The sequence below is a fragment of the Narcine bancroftii genome, chromosome 1 (genome assembly GCF_036971445.1).
Source record: "Narcine bancroftii isolate sNarBan1 chromosome 1, sNarBan1.hap1, whole genome shotgun sequence".
Lineage (NCBI taxonomy): Eukaryota > Metazoa > Chordata > Chondrichthyes > Torpediniformes > Narcinidae > Narcine > Narcine bancroftii.
The window spans coordinates 197,371,970-197,388,195 of NC_091469.1; the positions used below are offsets into that span (position 1 = coordinate 197,371,970).

The window sequence follows — 16,226 nt, forward strand, 5'->3', positions numbered from 1 at the left end:
TGCCATCGCTGGGAGTCCAGACCCGCAGTAAAACTGTTAAACTGTTGAGATGCAGCAGGAGCTGCAGTTACCTGGTTCTGCCACTACGCAAGAGAAAGCAGGTCTGAGCTTTTCTGAATTACAATGTAAACAGCTAAGCCTTATCATTCAGTCTATGCTGAATGAAATGTCTCAGAGGCTCAGTTTGGAACTGGATACAGTTAAAATACGTGTGGAAGCATCTTGTGAGGATTTTAAACAATTTCAAGCTGCTTTTTTGAAATGCCAACAGCAAATGGCTTCTAATACAGAAAAAGTGTTGGAGGTGGAAAAATCCGTTAAACAATTGCGAGAACGTGAGAGGGAGTTAGAGAGGAAAGTAGATTATTTGGAAAATCAAAGTACAAGGAATAACGTGAAGATTGTTGGTTTGCCAGAAGGTATGGAAGAACAAGATCCTCTTCGTTTTTTTACCAAATGGATTCCACAAATACTGAGGCAGGAATTTTTCTCTGGTATTGGAAAGAGCTCATAGAGCCTTAAGAAGAAGACCTCTGTCTGGTCAACCACCGAGACCCGTGATAATTCGATGTTTGAATTATTTGGACAGAGAAACGATACTTTGTTTAGCAGTGCAAAACGCGAGACAACGACAAGCCTCGTTAATGATTCAGAATAGTAGAGTTTTTTTCTATCCTGATTTGAGTCAAGAGATTATTTAGCGTTGGCGTCAATTTAATCCAGTTAAAGAAGTTTTGTGGCTTAAAGGTTATAAGTCTACTTTTCGCTATCCGGCAGTGTTGAAGGTGTTTTGTGGAGACTTTCAATCTCGGTTTTTTGAGAATGAGCGTGAAGCAATGAGTTTTGCTGACTCGTTGCCAGATGTAAGAGGACAAAGACGTAGCCCACCATTGTCTCCTAAAGAAAAATCTGGTTGTTCTGGAAATGGAAGAAACGGCAGAAATGGGAATGGAAAGAATTCATTTCCTTGAAATGGGGGCGCCGAGTCTGGAATTTCTTGGATGAATACAAGAACTTTTTTATTTTTATTTTCTTTTTATGTCATTATGATATCTTGTTGTTATTCTTTGTTTGGCTAAGGAGGGAGACATTTGCTCTATGTTCTACTAGTCATCAGCCACTGGTGGGTGATCCACACCCAACTTTTGTTTAGGGATTACTACCTTTTGGTAGTTTTTTTGGGGTTTTTTTTATTTTTATTTTTTTTATTTTCATTTAATTTAGACTTTAATTTGTGGTTTCTTTTTCTCCTATTGGAGGGCCTATTCACGTTGATCTGAGTCTTTATATATTGATATTAATAATTTTTAGTAATATTAGTGGATATGTCAAAGTTGAAGTTTGCTACTTTTAGTGTTCGGGGTTTAAACAGTCCGATTAAGCGCAAGTGTATTTTTATCAAGTTCGATCTTTGGCAAAATGTGTTCGGTAGAGATATGATTTTACCTGAAATGATTAAATTTGAAACTTTTGGCAAAATGAGATGAAATATTGTTTAATAATGGAAAAAAATACATATGTTTTGCAGATAAATATAGTTTTTTTTAAATTAATAGGTGATTGCTATATTCAGAATATTTACATTTTGATTCATATTGACTAGATTTTAATATGTATGCTTTACTTTTCTTTATTTTTTTCTCTTTTCTTTATGGCTCTCCTTAGGAGAGTTGGCTGAAAGAGGGGGGGGGGGTTTCTTTCCTTTTTTCTATATATATATATAATATAACGTTCATGCTTTGTTTATTGTTATATATGTTACTTATTATCTGTATTTTGAACAAATAAATAAAGTTTTTAAAAAATTAAATTGTATCAATCAATACAAATAAATGTGTAACAATATTTTTAATATTGGACCAAATATAATTTTTTTATAGTCCGCCTTACTGCTTGAAAATAAGTTTACATGAAATATATTTAGTGGATAACCTTGTAGCAGCAGTAATTTACCTAGTTTACACATAATTAAAGAATACACTCATTCATTTTCTTCAGCACATCATGAAGTCGACTGTTTATTCCCTTCTGACACAACACTGAATTTTTAATCTCCCAAACACCACCCAGCCAAATCCCTTTGACCTTTTCATTGACTTTCCAAGTGAGCTTGACACTCTCACTCTCCTCCTGCATCCGAGATCCATCCCATGTATGCAGCCTTCTGAACGAGTACTCTTGCATGTCGCCTCAAATACATCATCAGTGGTGACTGGCACTGCTCCTGACGCAGGTAAGACTGCAACAACTTCCAAAGTTCTTGATTAAATTTGTTTCTTTAAAAAAAAATACACCATTCTTCCTAATTCAAAATTTCTTGAATGCTATTGTAATATAAAACCGTTCTAAGACTCAGATAACCAGATAATGCAAAAGTTATTTGAAAATAATAATCTGTTACACAACAGATCATTTTTAATCAATGAATGCATGTAGGTCTGTAGTCTCAACTACTTTGTGATACTATAAATAGAGTTCTAGTGTTTATAAATTGTAAAGTTTTGGTGAGCAAAAAAAAGTCACCTGAACTATTGGATGACATCTCAAATAACAGATTATTTATGTTAAATTGTTTTTCCCGTACATCTGACAAATTGACATTTAGATGAATGTCTTCTCCAGCGGCCAAGGTTCTGGCCCATTAGCACTTATGTATGATCATGAGACAAAAATGATAAGGCAGAAATATCATTCAAAAGTGGCATCTTCATTTGAATTCATGTGGTGAATAAATAAACCTGCATATTCATTGATAAAGCTCCAATTTAAACTGTTTATTCTTGCCATTCATTTTGCTGAATAGTTTTTGAATTTATTGATGATTCTAATTTTTAATTGGATATCCTTCACAAAGGTTATAGATGACTTGATTTGAAAATGACTATATTGATTTAAAATTTAATCAGATTATAATGCTGTGTGTGTATGTATGGATTGTAATACAGAATTGGGTCTTTTGTCTGGCCAAAATTGAAATATTAGGCAAACAAAGTGCATATATATTTAGAGAACATGGATCAGTCGATAGTACAGGCCCTTCTGCCACAATGTTGTCCCAAACATGATGCCATGTTGGGATCCAGCATTCATTTTCAGAGGATCCACTTATTTTTCTTGCCTGGATCTCAAATAAGGGAACGAACAAGGATGTAAAACTCAGGAACAGAATTATTATCTTAAATATTCAACCCTGCATTGTGCAAATATGGCTGTCATACCTGCAAAAGCATATTATACTTCCTTAAATGGGGAACACCACTATGTATTTCCGTATTCCATCGGGCTATATCCAAAAGTGAATCAGATTTCCAAATAACCGCAATACATTTCCTGGCCACCTCCAATGCAATTTTAAGAGATTCTAATTGGTACTTGGCCTCATTTTGGAACTTGTATCCATAATATTTGCTAGGAGAAACAATTCTAGACTTTGTGGCAATTGTTTCCCAGTAATATAGTCTAATAAAAATTTTAAATTTTCCCAAAAGGGTTTCACTTTTGAGCATTACCAGATGAAATATAAAAAGGTTCCTGTTTCTTCCCCACATCTAAAATATATATCAGATATATTAGAATTTATACAATGTCTGTGGGGCAAGATATAGCTGATGCAAAAAAATTGTATTGCACCAATCTATATCTTGTATTGGTCATCCAGTCCTGACATAAATCAGACCAATTCTTAACACTAATGCCTGTACTAATATTCAAGTCAGATTTTCCATCTTTGTTTTGATTTATATAACTTCCGCTTAGGAGTGCTCGACTGAAGTAAGGAATACATTATTGATGTAAACTTCCTTGTGTTCCCCTTTCGAATCGGTCTCCATTTTGCTGCCCTCTGGTAACATCATGGTCAGTCCTAATTCATCTATTAAAAAATGCTCTTAATTGAAAGTAGCAGAAGATTGTATTATTAATAATATTTTTTTAACTGTTCAAATGACATTAGTTGCCCTTGCATATAACAATCTTCCACATATCTAATCCCTTTATGGGACCATGTATGTAGAATTTTATTATCTATTGTTAAAGGAATTAATCTATTTAGAGTGGAGGGCATTTTTGGAGATTTTTTTTCCTTTTTGATACAATTAAGTTATTCCATTTATACCAAATATTCAAAATATGCTTTATTAAAGGAGCTTCCTTTCCACCAGAAATAAATTTAGCATCCCATTTATGTACAAGATCTTCTGCTGCTCTGTCTCTGACTTTGTGCAGTTCAATTTCCACTATGAAAGCTTGACTCTTCCATCAAAGAGAGAAGTGACAAATTTCATATGGGCCGCCCAATAGTAATATTTAAAATTTTGGAGTTGCAAACCCCCATATGATATTTCCAAGTTAATTTTTCATGGAGACTCTGGCTAACTTACCTTTCCAATAAAACTTCCTAATTAACTTGATTAATTTTGCAAAAGCTTCTGTGGTAATGGTACTGGAAGAGTCTGAAAAAAGGTTTGTATCCATGGGAACATATTCATTTTAATACAGTTAACTATTCTGATGAATGTTATTGGAAATGTTATCTTTTTATTTGTCTTCCTCAACATTTTTAAGCAAGGGGAGGTCATTAACTGTTTGGATCCCCAAATACTTAATCCCATTCTTTGGCCATCTAAATTGCATATTACTTTTGACAATTTGTGTATTTCCCATCGGTTAATGGCATAATCTCACTCTTATTCCAATTTATTTTGTTCCCAGAAACCCTCCCATAATTTTCCAATTGTAAGTGGAACCTATGCAAAGAAATTTCAGGTTCCAAATTTGGATTTGATTGAGCAGATGGAATTGAATGCATCCTTTACTCAATTGGAGATAGACACAGCATTGTATGTTAATAGATCGCCTGGCGAGAATGGTTATCCTCTGGAATTTTATAAAGAATTTAAAGATTTGTTAATGTGTCTCCTTATGGAGGTATTGAATCAAGTGATTGGATCACATATTTTACCAGATTCCTTTCCAACAGCAATAATAATGGTAATTCCTAAGAAAGATAGGGATCCATTGAACCTGTCATCATATAAGCCGATATCCTTATATTTTTTTGAATATTTTATTTTTGTTTTTTTCAAAAATATACATAGTAACATTTTAAATATACATTAAACTTTTTCTCACAAACTCCCCCTTCCATACATACAGATCCATTCACCATCAGAGCTTGCATTTATTTTAAGTATAGAGAGTACAATTGGGGAAACTACATTTTTCTATATATGTTACTTCTATGCCTTTTTTGCTCTATTTTATTACTGTATCTGGGCCCCCTATATGGTCGAGGTATGGTTGCCAGACATTTACAAAAGCGTTATATTTATTCTTTAAGTTATGTGATTTTTTTTCCCATAGGAACACAGGTGTTCATTTCCACAGTCCATTGTGCTATAAGTAGAGGGGAGTCAGACTTCCAAGTGATCGTGATTCATTTTTTCACTACTGGCAATGCTATTTTTATAAATGAGATTTGATATTTGGTCAATTTGTCACTTATTCTCATGACATTACCTAATAGATAGAGCTCTGGGTCACCTATGAAGCCCATTCCTGTTATCCTGGTTAATATTTCTGCAATTTCTTGTCAAAATGGCCTCACCTTCACGCACGATCATGTGGCATGTAGAAAAGTTCCTGTCTCAGTTCCACATATGAAGCACATCTCTGAATTTTCTGCTTTTGGTCTGTTTGATTTTTGTGGAATTCGTGTAAAAAAAAATTGTCATGGTGTCCTTGTGCCAATCTGATCAGCTTCTTTCTGGAATTGCCACACGCAAATCCAATTCCCATCTTTTAACCCTGGTTTTGTACTCTCTCTCTGGAGAGCAGGCTGAATTCCTTCTTGAATACGGAGTATAAAATGCTAGCCAAAGCTTTGGCTAATAGATTGGTGACATTTTTTTCCAAAATTGATAAATAAGGATCAAACAGGATTTGTTAAGAAAAGGCAGTCAGCAGCAATGTAACAAGGTGGCTTAATGTGATTCATTTGACCCAGAAAAGAGGTGAATTAAGTGTGGCAATTGCCTTGGACGTGGAAAAGGCCTTTGATAGTCTGGAGTGGGACTTTCTCTTTTAAGGTATTGGGAAAAATTTGGATTAGGTCAAAATTTTATAAATTGGTTTCAAGCCCTATAAAATTAACCTAAGGCCAGAGTTGTGATGAATGGTCTCTGGCTCTTTTCGTATTGGCTATAGAACCTTTGGTGGAAATTATTCAATGGGATCCAGACATTAAGGAGGTCAGGGTTGACCAAGATGAACATAAGATTAGACTGTTCACAGATGATGTATTAATATATCCATTTGCCTTCTTGATAGCCTGCTGCACCTGCAAACCAACATTTTGCAAATCATGCACAAGTACTCCCATGTCCTTCTGCATGGTAGCATGCTGCAATTGGTTGCCATTTAAATAATAATCTGATTTTCCATTTTTCTTTCCAAAGTGGATAACCTCACATCTACCAAGATTGTACTCTTTTCAAACCATTGCCCACTCACTTAATCTATTTATATCTCTCTGCAGACTCTCTGCACAATTTGCTTTTCCACTCAATTTGGTGTCATTCAGCAAATGTAGATACACTACACACTGTCCCCTTTTGAACATCATTAATATATATGATGAACAGTTGCAGGCCCAACACTGATCCTGCAGTACCCCACTTACCCCTGATTGCCAACCAGAAAAATATCCCAACTCTGCTTCCTATTGGTTAACCAATCCTCTATCTATACGAATACATCACCTGAAACTTTATGCATTCTTATCTTCTGTATAAGTATTTTATGTGGCACCTTATCGAGCACCTTCTGGAAAAGCAACATCCATCTGCTTCCCTCTACTGTGCTCTTTGTATCCTTAAAGAACTCCAGTAAGTTTGCCAAACAAGACCTTTGCTGAATCCATGTTGTGTCTGCCTGATGGATCCATTTTGCTCCGGATGCCTAGCTATTTCTTCTTTAATGATAGCTTCAAGCATTTTCCCAGCTACAGATCTTCCTTCAGTCTCTGCTTTGTAGAAAACAACCCATGTTATTCACCCTCTCCTTGCAGCTTATACGCTTGAATCCATGGAGCATCTTCTCTGTCTATACCCTTTCCAAAGCCTCCATATCCTGCAATGGGGCGACCAGAATTGCACACAATTCTCTAAGTGCAACCAAACCAGTTTTACATAGCTGCAACATGATTTCCTTGCTGTGTGAATGTGAAATGGATAATACCAGAACAGTTCTGCTGTATCAAGCCGGTCCTGTTCAAGTAAGAGTTGGCATTAAGTGCAGACTTGCACTCATCACAGCTTTCTCATATATCCTGTGTCATTATCTCTAAGCCAATGAATACAGCAAATTATTGGTATTAATCATGTATTATTAATTGAACTGCTAAAGCTTTCTAAAAGGACATATCTTATTCCGTTGCTGCATTGGCATATTTAGAGGAAATGACCGTTACTGTAGGACAAACAGCTTGCAGTTCAAGTTGAATGGCTCTTCTATTAACATTTTCTTGATTCTTAACTCTTCAAAACCAGATTTTAGGAGCATTGTACTTAATTTTTGAGATTAAAATAACTTTTAACTTTACGAAAATCTGTAATTTCTTTAGAATTGGACCCGAATAGAATATTTTCTATTGTCCTGCACTGAATGTTCTGGTTTTGTGAACAGCATTGGTTTTATTGAAGATTAGAAAACTCTCATCCACATTTGGAATCCATCCCTTTTGTATTTCTGCATATCTTTTCATCTACATGAGCATTCTTCTGTGGTGAGTAGATAAAGTAATTAGTTTTGATATTCTTTATTATTAAATATCTGGGCCTGATCTCTTATTCTAAATGTATGCTCCAATCATTCTGCTTTGAATAGGAAATGACATGGATTGAATTTGTGACTGGAATACTATTTTATGACTTACATTAAAATATACAAGTAGAGCAAACTGTAAGTGTGGAATATTGCAGTGTTGAAATGTATGATATTTCATGGAAAATTTCTTTAAGAAGTAGTGCACAGAATTTTAAATGTGGAATTGGTATTTGTATAGAACTATTCTATACAAAAAGGTTAAATTACCTTTATTTGCATTTTGCGATCTGTGATGTATGTTTTTGTTTCTGTTCTTCTAAGGATTTTATTATGTAGGTAGTATTTCTTTGTTCACGATGATACCCTTTTTTCCTTTGGAATTTGTAATGTAAAGATTGCACAATGCCTTTGCAGTTTTCTTTAACAAAAATGAGTAATTCATAAGTAAAACACGAAAATCTGTAGACACCATGGTTGAAGTAAAAATACAATGCTGGAGAAACTTTGTACAGCAAAGGTAAAAATACATAACTGATGTTTCAGGCTTGAGCCCTTCCTCAAGGTCTGGAAAAATGTTGGCAGTCCCTCAAAGAATCAAAAATGTTTTGGCTTGTTGACTTTGCTCCTCTTCCTACAATATTTGTGTGTGAGGAGAGCTGAATGCATTTGCATATAATCCCTTTGTTAAATAGTGTTCTGAACCTATTGGCATCATTGCTTTTTGACTAATTCATTTCAAACAATGTTGAAGTTAGTGGAGCTGCTGCTGCACCAGTCTTAGCAGCCTGACGTCGTGCTGTCCGTGTGGAGTTTGAAAACTCTTGCGATGACCACGTGGGTTTCTTTCAAGTATTTTTGTTTTCTCCCACACCCTCAAGGAGTGTGATATAATAGGTTAATTGGCCATTGGAAATGATCTTGAGTACATTGATGTGGAATCTGGAGGAGTTGATAAGAATGTGAAGAGAATGGGAGTCGTGTAAGTGGGTGGTTGGTGATTGGCATGTACATGGGCACAAGGGCCTTTTTCTGTGCTGTATCTCTAACTCTGATTTGCTGTGACTCTGCTTTGTCCCTCTTTGCTTAGAGCAGGTTAAACTCCCAATCATCATTATGTGCAGATGGTGGTAAGAAAGGGGACTGTCTTTACCCTATTTTAATCTTGAACATGTTTTGCTCCTTTACAAATGTAATTCAATATAAATGTAAATATATTCTCTTTGTTTTCCTTTTTGATATTTTTACATTAAATAACCATCTACTACAGCTTGGCTTTCAATACCATTATTCCGTCAGTGCTGGTCAAGAAGCTACAAACTCTGGGCCTCAGTGCCACCACCACCCCCCCTCCCTGAAACCTTTACAACTGGATCCGTGACTTTCTCATTGGAAGGCCACAGTTAGTATGAATTGGAAACAACGTCTTCTCCTCATTGATCATCAACGCAGGTGAACCCCAAGGATGCATGCTTAGCCCACTGCTCTACTCATTATACACCCATGACTGTGTGGCCAGGCACAATCCCAATGCCATCTACAAGTTTCCTGATGACACCACAGTTGTTGGCAGAATCACAAATGGCAGTGAGGAAGCCTACAGGAGGGAGACAGATCCGCTCGTTGAATGCGCTCAATGTCAGCAAAACCAAGGAGATCATTGTTGACTTGAGGAGGAAGTCAGGGGAACATGACCCAGTCCGCAAGGGCTCAGTAGTGGAGCGGGTCAAGAACATCAAATTCCTGGGAGTCAACATCTCCAAGAATGTGTCCTAGAGCCTGCACGTTGATGCAATCACAAAGAAGGCTCACTTTGGCTATACTTTGTGAGGTGTCTGAGGAGATTCGGTATGTCACCGAAGATTCTTGTAAACTTCTGCAGGTGTACCATGGATAGCATTCTGGCTGGTTGCATCACTGCCTGGTGTGGAGGCACCAACTCTCAGGACAAGAATAAACTTCATTGGGTTATTAACTTGGCCTGCGACATCACAGGCACCAGACTTCACTCCATCGCGGACATCTATATGAGTTGTCCTAAAAAAGCAGCTTCTACCCTCAAATTCCCCCACCACCCAGGCCATGCCCTCTTCACTCTGCTACCATCGGGAAGAAGGTTCAGAGTCGAAAGATGAGCACTCAGTGGCACAAGGACAGCTTCTTTCCCCCCTCCCCTGCCATCATATTCGTGAATAATCAATGAACCAAGACACTGCCTTACTTTTCGTGCACATTTTTTATTTATAGCAATGTTGTAAGATGGTTATAATATGAATGTTTTCACTGTGATGCTGCCTCAAAACACCGAATTTCATGGCTTGTTCATGTCACTAAATTCTGACTCTGAACTTGATCCTTGTGTTTTAATATCAACTTGGTCATGAGTCTGACAGTTCTTACTTGTATCATTTATGTGGAAATGTTTTTGTGATTATAGTTATTGAAATAAATACCTGTCTTGGTGATGAATGCTGAATACTTTTCTGCCTGTTACATTAACTAAATCTTTTATAGCATTTAAATTATTGATTGTTATGAGCAGCAATTGTGGAACTACAATCGCTCTACAGCAGATGCAATCCCACTGGCTCTCCACTGGGCTCTGGATTACCTAGACAACAGCAATGTGTACATCAGGCTACTTTTCATCAACTACAGCTCAGCTTTCAACACCATCATACCCTTAGTAGTAGTAAAGTACAAGTTCCAAAACCTGGGCCTCTGCAACTGGATCCTTGACTTCCTTATCAGAAGACCACAGTCAGTATGAATAGGGAACAATCTGTGTCCTCCTCACTGACAATTAACACAGGTGCACCTCAAGTCTGCATGCTTAGCCCACAGCTTTACTTGCTCTACATCCATGACTGTGTGACTAGGCACAATTCCAATGGCATCTACAATTTTGCTGGTCATCAGCAGAATCACAGATGACAAAAAGAAAGCATGCAGGAGTGAGATCATCTAGTTGAGTGGTGTCACAACAACAATCTTGCACTCAACATTAGCAAACTAAGGAAATGATTGTGAACTTAAGGAAGGAGAAATCAGGAGAACATGAAATAGTTCTCATTGAGGGGTCAGCAATGGAAAGGGTCAAGAACATCAAATTCCTGAGTGTCAACATCCCTGATCTAACCTGGGATTTCCATGTCAGAGCAATCACAAAGGCGGCTTGTTAGTGGTTATACTTCATGAGCAGTTTGAGGAGATTTGGAATGTCACCAAATACTATTGCAAATTTTTACTGGTATACAGTGGAGAGGATTCTGACTGGTTGCATCACTATCAAGTGTGGAAGTGCCAATGCACAGGACCGGAAAAGACTACAGAGAGTTGTGAACTCAGCCAGTGCTATCATGGGCATCAGTCTTCTCTCCATCAAGGATATCTACAAAAGTTGGTGTCTGAAGAAAGCAGCCTCTATCGTTGAGGACTGTTACCACCTAAGCCATGCCCTCTTCATCACCCAATGGTACAAAAACAATTTCTTCCCCACAGCCATCAGATTTATGAATAGATAATAAACTATATTTTAACATTTAAAAACAATTCCACAATTTATAGCATTATTTGCACCTGTTTTGGTGCTGCAAAAACAACGAATTTCATGACCTGTTCATGACAGATTCTGATATCTCATCTAACATGCCTATGTTATTGGCTTTTTTGCTATTTATTTTTAATTAAAGGTTTTTGTTAGAGAACAAAGAGCATCACAGCATAGTACATGACCTTTGGCCCATGATGTGATGCTGACCTATGTAAACCTACTCAAAACTAAACCTCCTCTACCTCATAACCCTCTATTTTCCTCCATCCATTCACCCACCTAGGAGTGTTTTAGACCAGCCTCCACCACCAACCATGGCAATACATTCCAGGCACTCCCGACTTTGTGATGGAGGAAAAAAAAGATACCCTGACGTCTCCCCTAAACTTTCCTCCCCTCATATTGTCCAGATATCCCCTGGTGTTTGCTACTCTTGCCCTGGGAAAAAGGTGCTGTCTGTCCCCCTTTTCGAGTATTGCAAACTACTTTGGAGCTAGTTAATACTTTTGAAGATGGTTTGTGCCTATGGAACATGTGGGCTTAATTTTGAATTCCCTGCAAGACGGTATCTCTGTCATTGCAACCTTCCCTTGGTGCTGCACTATCGGGCTAGACTTTGTGCTTGCGTCTCTGGAGTCAGCATAACTTCAATATTTACAGTGGAATTCAGTTTGTTCATGTCTATGTCCTTTGTGCAATTACTTTCATTTTTAGTGACTTGAAAGTATTGTGTGAAATTTAATAGAATTTTCTTTAGAAAGATGCCAGTTGCTGGCATTAGAAAAGTGTAAGTTTGCTAATCTTGAATGTAACAAAATTGATCTCAATCATTGAAACAAATAAGTCTTCTGGTGATATATTCAAACTTACTGATATTGTTATTTTGTACCAGTGGCGAAGTAAAATAGTACAAAAAAGAAAATTGCTCAACTTTGGTCACAAGGCTCTATAATACTTTTTTCCATAGACATTAAATGCTTAGTTCTCTGAAACCATTAGTATTTGGCGTATAATGAAAGTTCAGGGCATTAAGAAACACAGTAAAGTCTCATCCTGCATTTTCTGGAGAAAACTGCAATATATTGTTATATCCACAACTTTTGCATTGTTTTGAACTGTGGGTTTTTCTGTGTGGACATGCATATCAACGATGAATTAATTCCTGGTCAGCAACTTTATAGCCTCTTTCACACTTGCAAGTGATCCCACAAATCAAATTCCATTCGGCCTTTAAATTGCCAAGTGTGAAAGCAAAATCAACTCAATGCCGGCGTCAGATGACATCATCTCACGCTGGGGATTGATGGCCTCAACCCCTAGTACAATCCCTGGCATCTGCAGACACCGGCATTGCAATTAGGCAAGTGTGAAAATGGTAATTGCATTGTGGGATTGAAATGACCCCAGTTTTTGTCTGACTGCAGGAACGTGAAGGAAGGTTTAAAGTTTGCCATGGAAAGTCGCGGGGGGGGGGGGGAGGAAGAGAGAGGAAATAAATAGCAATAAACAGCAATAAGTTGCAATAGCGGACAATTTTTAAACACCGTGGCAAAGTTGATTGCTCTATCGTGCACATTTTATAAAGACCGTGAGGAAAAAACAATAGCGGCCTTGACTTCCCAGAATGCTTCGTGCATGCAGCCAGGCACACAGCCCTTTCTCTGCCGCATGGAATCTGGGAGGGCAGGTCTGCCATTGCTTTTTCCCATGGTATTTATAAATTGTTTGTGATAGTGCTACAAACTTTCCAACACTATTCCAACTTTCCCACCATTTAAAAATTGTCTGCTATTGCTATTTATTGCTCGCACTTTCCCACAGTCCCTTATCAAGGTTGATATAAGTCGGCATAACAACAACGGGCTGAAGGGCTCATACTGTGCTGTACATAAAGCTTAATTATGTTATAATTAGGCATGAGTAATTTTGTTCAAATATAAGATCATTATATATTGATCAGGATTTAGGGCGGGTCATAGTGCTCATGATGTCACCGGTAGAAGATAGAACAGTCCTAACCCAAAGGATGGCTCCTTGCAAGTATGAAAGCGTTCAGTATCCCAGTTAAGAGTGGTCAAGTATGAAAAGCCAAACCCTCCATTCCTATCTCTGGACACTGAACAGCCAATTTAGTGGGACACAAGTGTGAAAGGGGTTTATCATTTATATACTGTAATTAGGCATCTCTATTAAAGGTGATGGTGTAATTTGCTGGTTGGTGTGATTTTTTTTTGAATGTGGTATGAACAAGAAACTCATGCCTTACCAATCACCAAGCACAAAAAAATGATTGAGAATACATTTGAATGTAAGCTTCACTATCCTTTTTTTTTAAATCCTGTCTGAATTTCTCCATGGTAAGTTTGATTAAAATATTTTATTGAAGTAATTGCTCCTCTGCCATTAACATTCTATAAGATGTCACAGAAGAATAATTGAGCAACAATTAACATCTAAGCAAATAAATAGCTCTAGTTTTAAACAGGGGATTTGAAAGGAGAAGGGTAAACTAGAAAGATGGGTTTCAGGAGAATATATTAATTGTGACTTAAACAGTTGAAAGCCTTGTCAGCAGAACAGAAGTGGTGTCAAGGGAGTTGAAAGTTTACTGGTGTCGAATTTTTTTTGAAAATGAGGTTAAAATTGTGATGCAGTTTAGGCATATGCAGCTTTAAGCTGTTCCCAAGGTAGTGCCACCTGTGCTTGGCAGTGACCACGAGGTTTGCAGACTCTGGGGAGCGGCAATGGGCATCAGAAATGGGGAGAAGCAGAGGAGACAACGCTATAGGATGGTGACCACGGCAGCAGACAAGCAAGGGGCCCAGCAGCTGAGGAACCCGCAGAATAGGCAACTTGCGCGAGTTGCTGGAGAATATCTGTGAACCAGGTATTGGAGTCAGGATTGGAGAAAGTGCTGAGGGCAGGAAGGGCTCCTTAGCTTTGAGTACTGGCTTCCTGACAGTGTTGGAGGTTTAGATGAGGAGCTTGGTTGTCAATTAATCAAACAGGACTTTGTACACTGCAGAGGCTGTGGGAGCACAGGCAGTAAATCCATGCTCAGTGACTCTGAAGGGGCTCCCTTTTTCTTGTTAGGGGCATCAGGCAATGCGCATTGCTACTCTTTGTTTGCCTTGTGGCAGACAAAATTTAAAGTATCATGTATGTTGCATATTTAATGTATTATTACATGACAATGAAAAGAACCTTGAACCCAAAATATTACATTTGGGGTCTTCAGAGTCCAGAAGAAAGCATGGGTTGTTGCGCATAGGAGTGATGGATATTGAATGTGAAGTTGCAAAAGAGCAGTGGAGTTTAGGATCAACTGATCTTGATCAATATGGAGGATAAGAACACACCCAGGAGAGTAATGGTAGAATTGGGTCAGGAAATGAAAATGTGAGTCTAGATTTAAAAAACATTATTTGTGGAAATGGCACTTATCATAGATTACATAATGCAAGAGGATTTAAAAACTGGTATGCTTCCACTGTTACTCAGACGCCATGCTTTATTGTAAGAGTCGGACTGCAATTGATCATCCTGTTTATAAAGTGGTCAAGGCAGGGTGGTGAGGATGTGGAAATTTCTTTAAATTTAGTTATGCCATATTTATAAAGATGTACTAATTTGTATTTCCAATACTCAGAACACTGGCCTGTGGAGCAGGTCAGCAACTGGGCATTTGTCTCGTCATTAACCTAAAATTCTTGGGTCTTTGCACCTTTCATGAGGCTCAAATCAGAAGGATGATGGAATATTGTCCACTTGTTGGATAAATATAGTTTTAACAGCACTTGAGCTTCACTGGCTTCTCATCCATCATAGTGAATGTGACTCAATCAACAGCTGTTACTGAGCCATTTATAAGATTCACCATAGCAATGCATCAAGTTGAGTTCAGTAATGCCCACCAAACCCCTGGTCTTTGCTCCTTGAAGGAGAATAACAGAAAATTTTAGAGAATACTTTCAAATTCCCCTTAGGATGCCATGTTGTATTGGATTAGACTGATGATTTTTCATCGGCTGAAAATCCTGGAACTTTAACCTAAGTAGAAAGCTTTGTCGAAGCAACTTTAACATGCAGTGATTCAAAATTAGCTCATTCGTTTCTACTTGAATACTGGCCTTGTTAAGAATTGGCCAAATTTTGCATATGTAATATGTACTGACAATAACCACACCAGCAGTACGAGTATAAGACGGCTTTAATAAACTAATATGTACACTAAGAGGCCTTGTCTCTCTGCAAGACAAACCTGGAAGGTTAGACTAGCTTTGGACTGCTTTATATACAAGGTCACTGGGGTGACCTAGTGGTGTAATTACATATCACCACATTCACCCTCTCTTAAAAAATTGTTATTCCCCTGCCCCCCCTTCCCCCCCCATCCTCCTTCCCTTGTTTGTAAGTTCATAAGTTCAAAATTTTTCGTGGCTTCCGTTGCCTTCTGGACCTCCTCGGTAGTGGTATAGGGGTGGGGAGTGCAGTCTGCCTTTCGGCTTTTCTTGGTGAAGGTGTGGTAGTGGAAAGTACTAGATGGCCATGTGGCTGTGTGGGCTGGGGATCTTCTTGTATGGGATTAGGTCCTGCCATCAAGTCTAGGGTGGTGATATTTTGTGGGGTGGGCGTACCCAGGGTCCTGATTTCCAGGGTGGGTGGTATAGTCCTCTTGGGTGACTCGATGGACGACTGTTCTAGTGACTGCTGCTGCACTCCTTGTTGATCTGTAGACATCTGTGTTTCCTCCGTGTTGTTCACACATCCAGCCGGCGTGAGATCTCTGGTGGCCACCGAGTCTTCTACTCCATCTGCGAAGGTGTACTGAGGGTTCGCAGGCCTCAACTCC

The 16,226-nt window shown here is 38.1% G+C and overlaps 1 protein-coding gene across 7 annotated transcripts in view; it reads left to right on the forward strand.

The window, feature by feature from the left end:
- Positions 1-16,226, forward strand: part of LOC138737104 (disabled homolog 2-interacting protein-like) — a 592,760-nt gene that overhangs the window by 131,453 nt on the left and 445,081 nt on the right. The window lies entirely within an intron of this gene.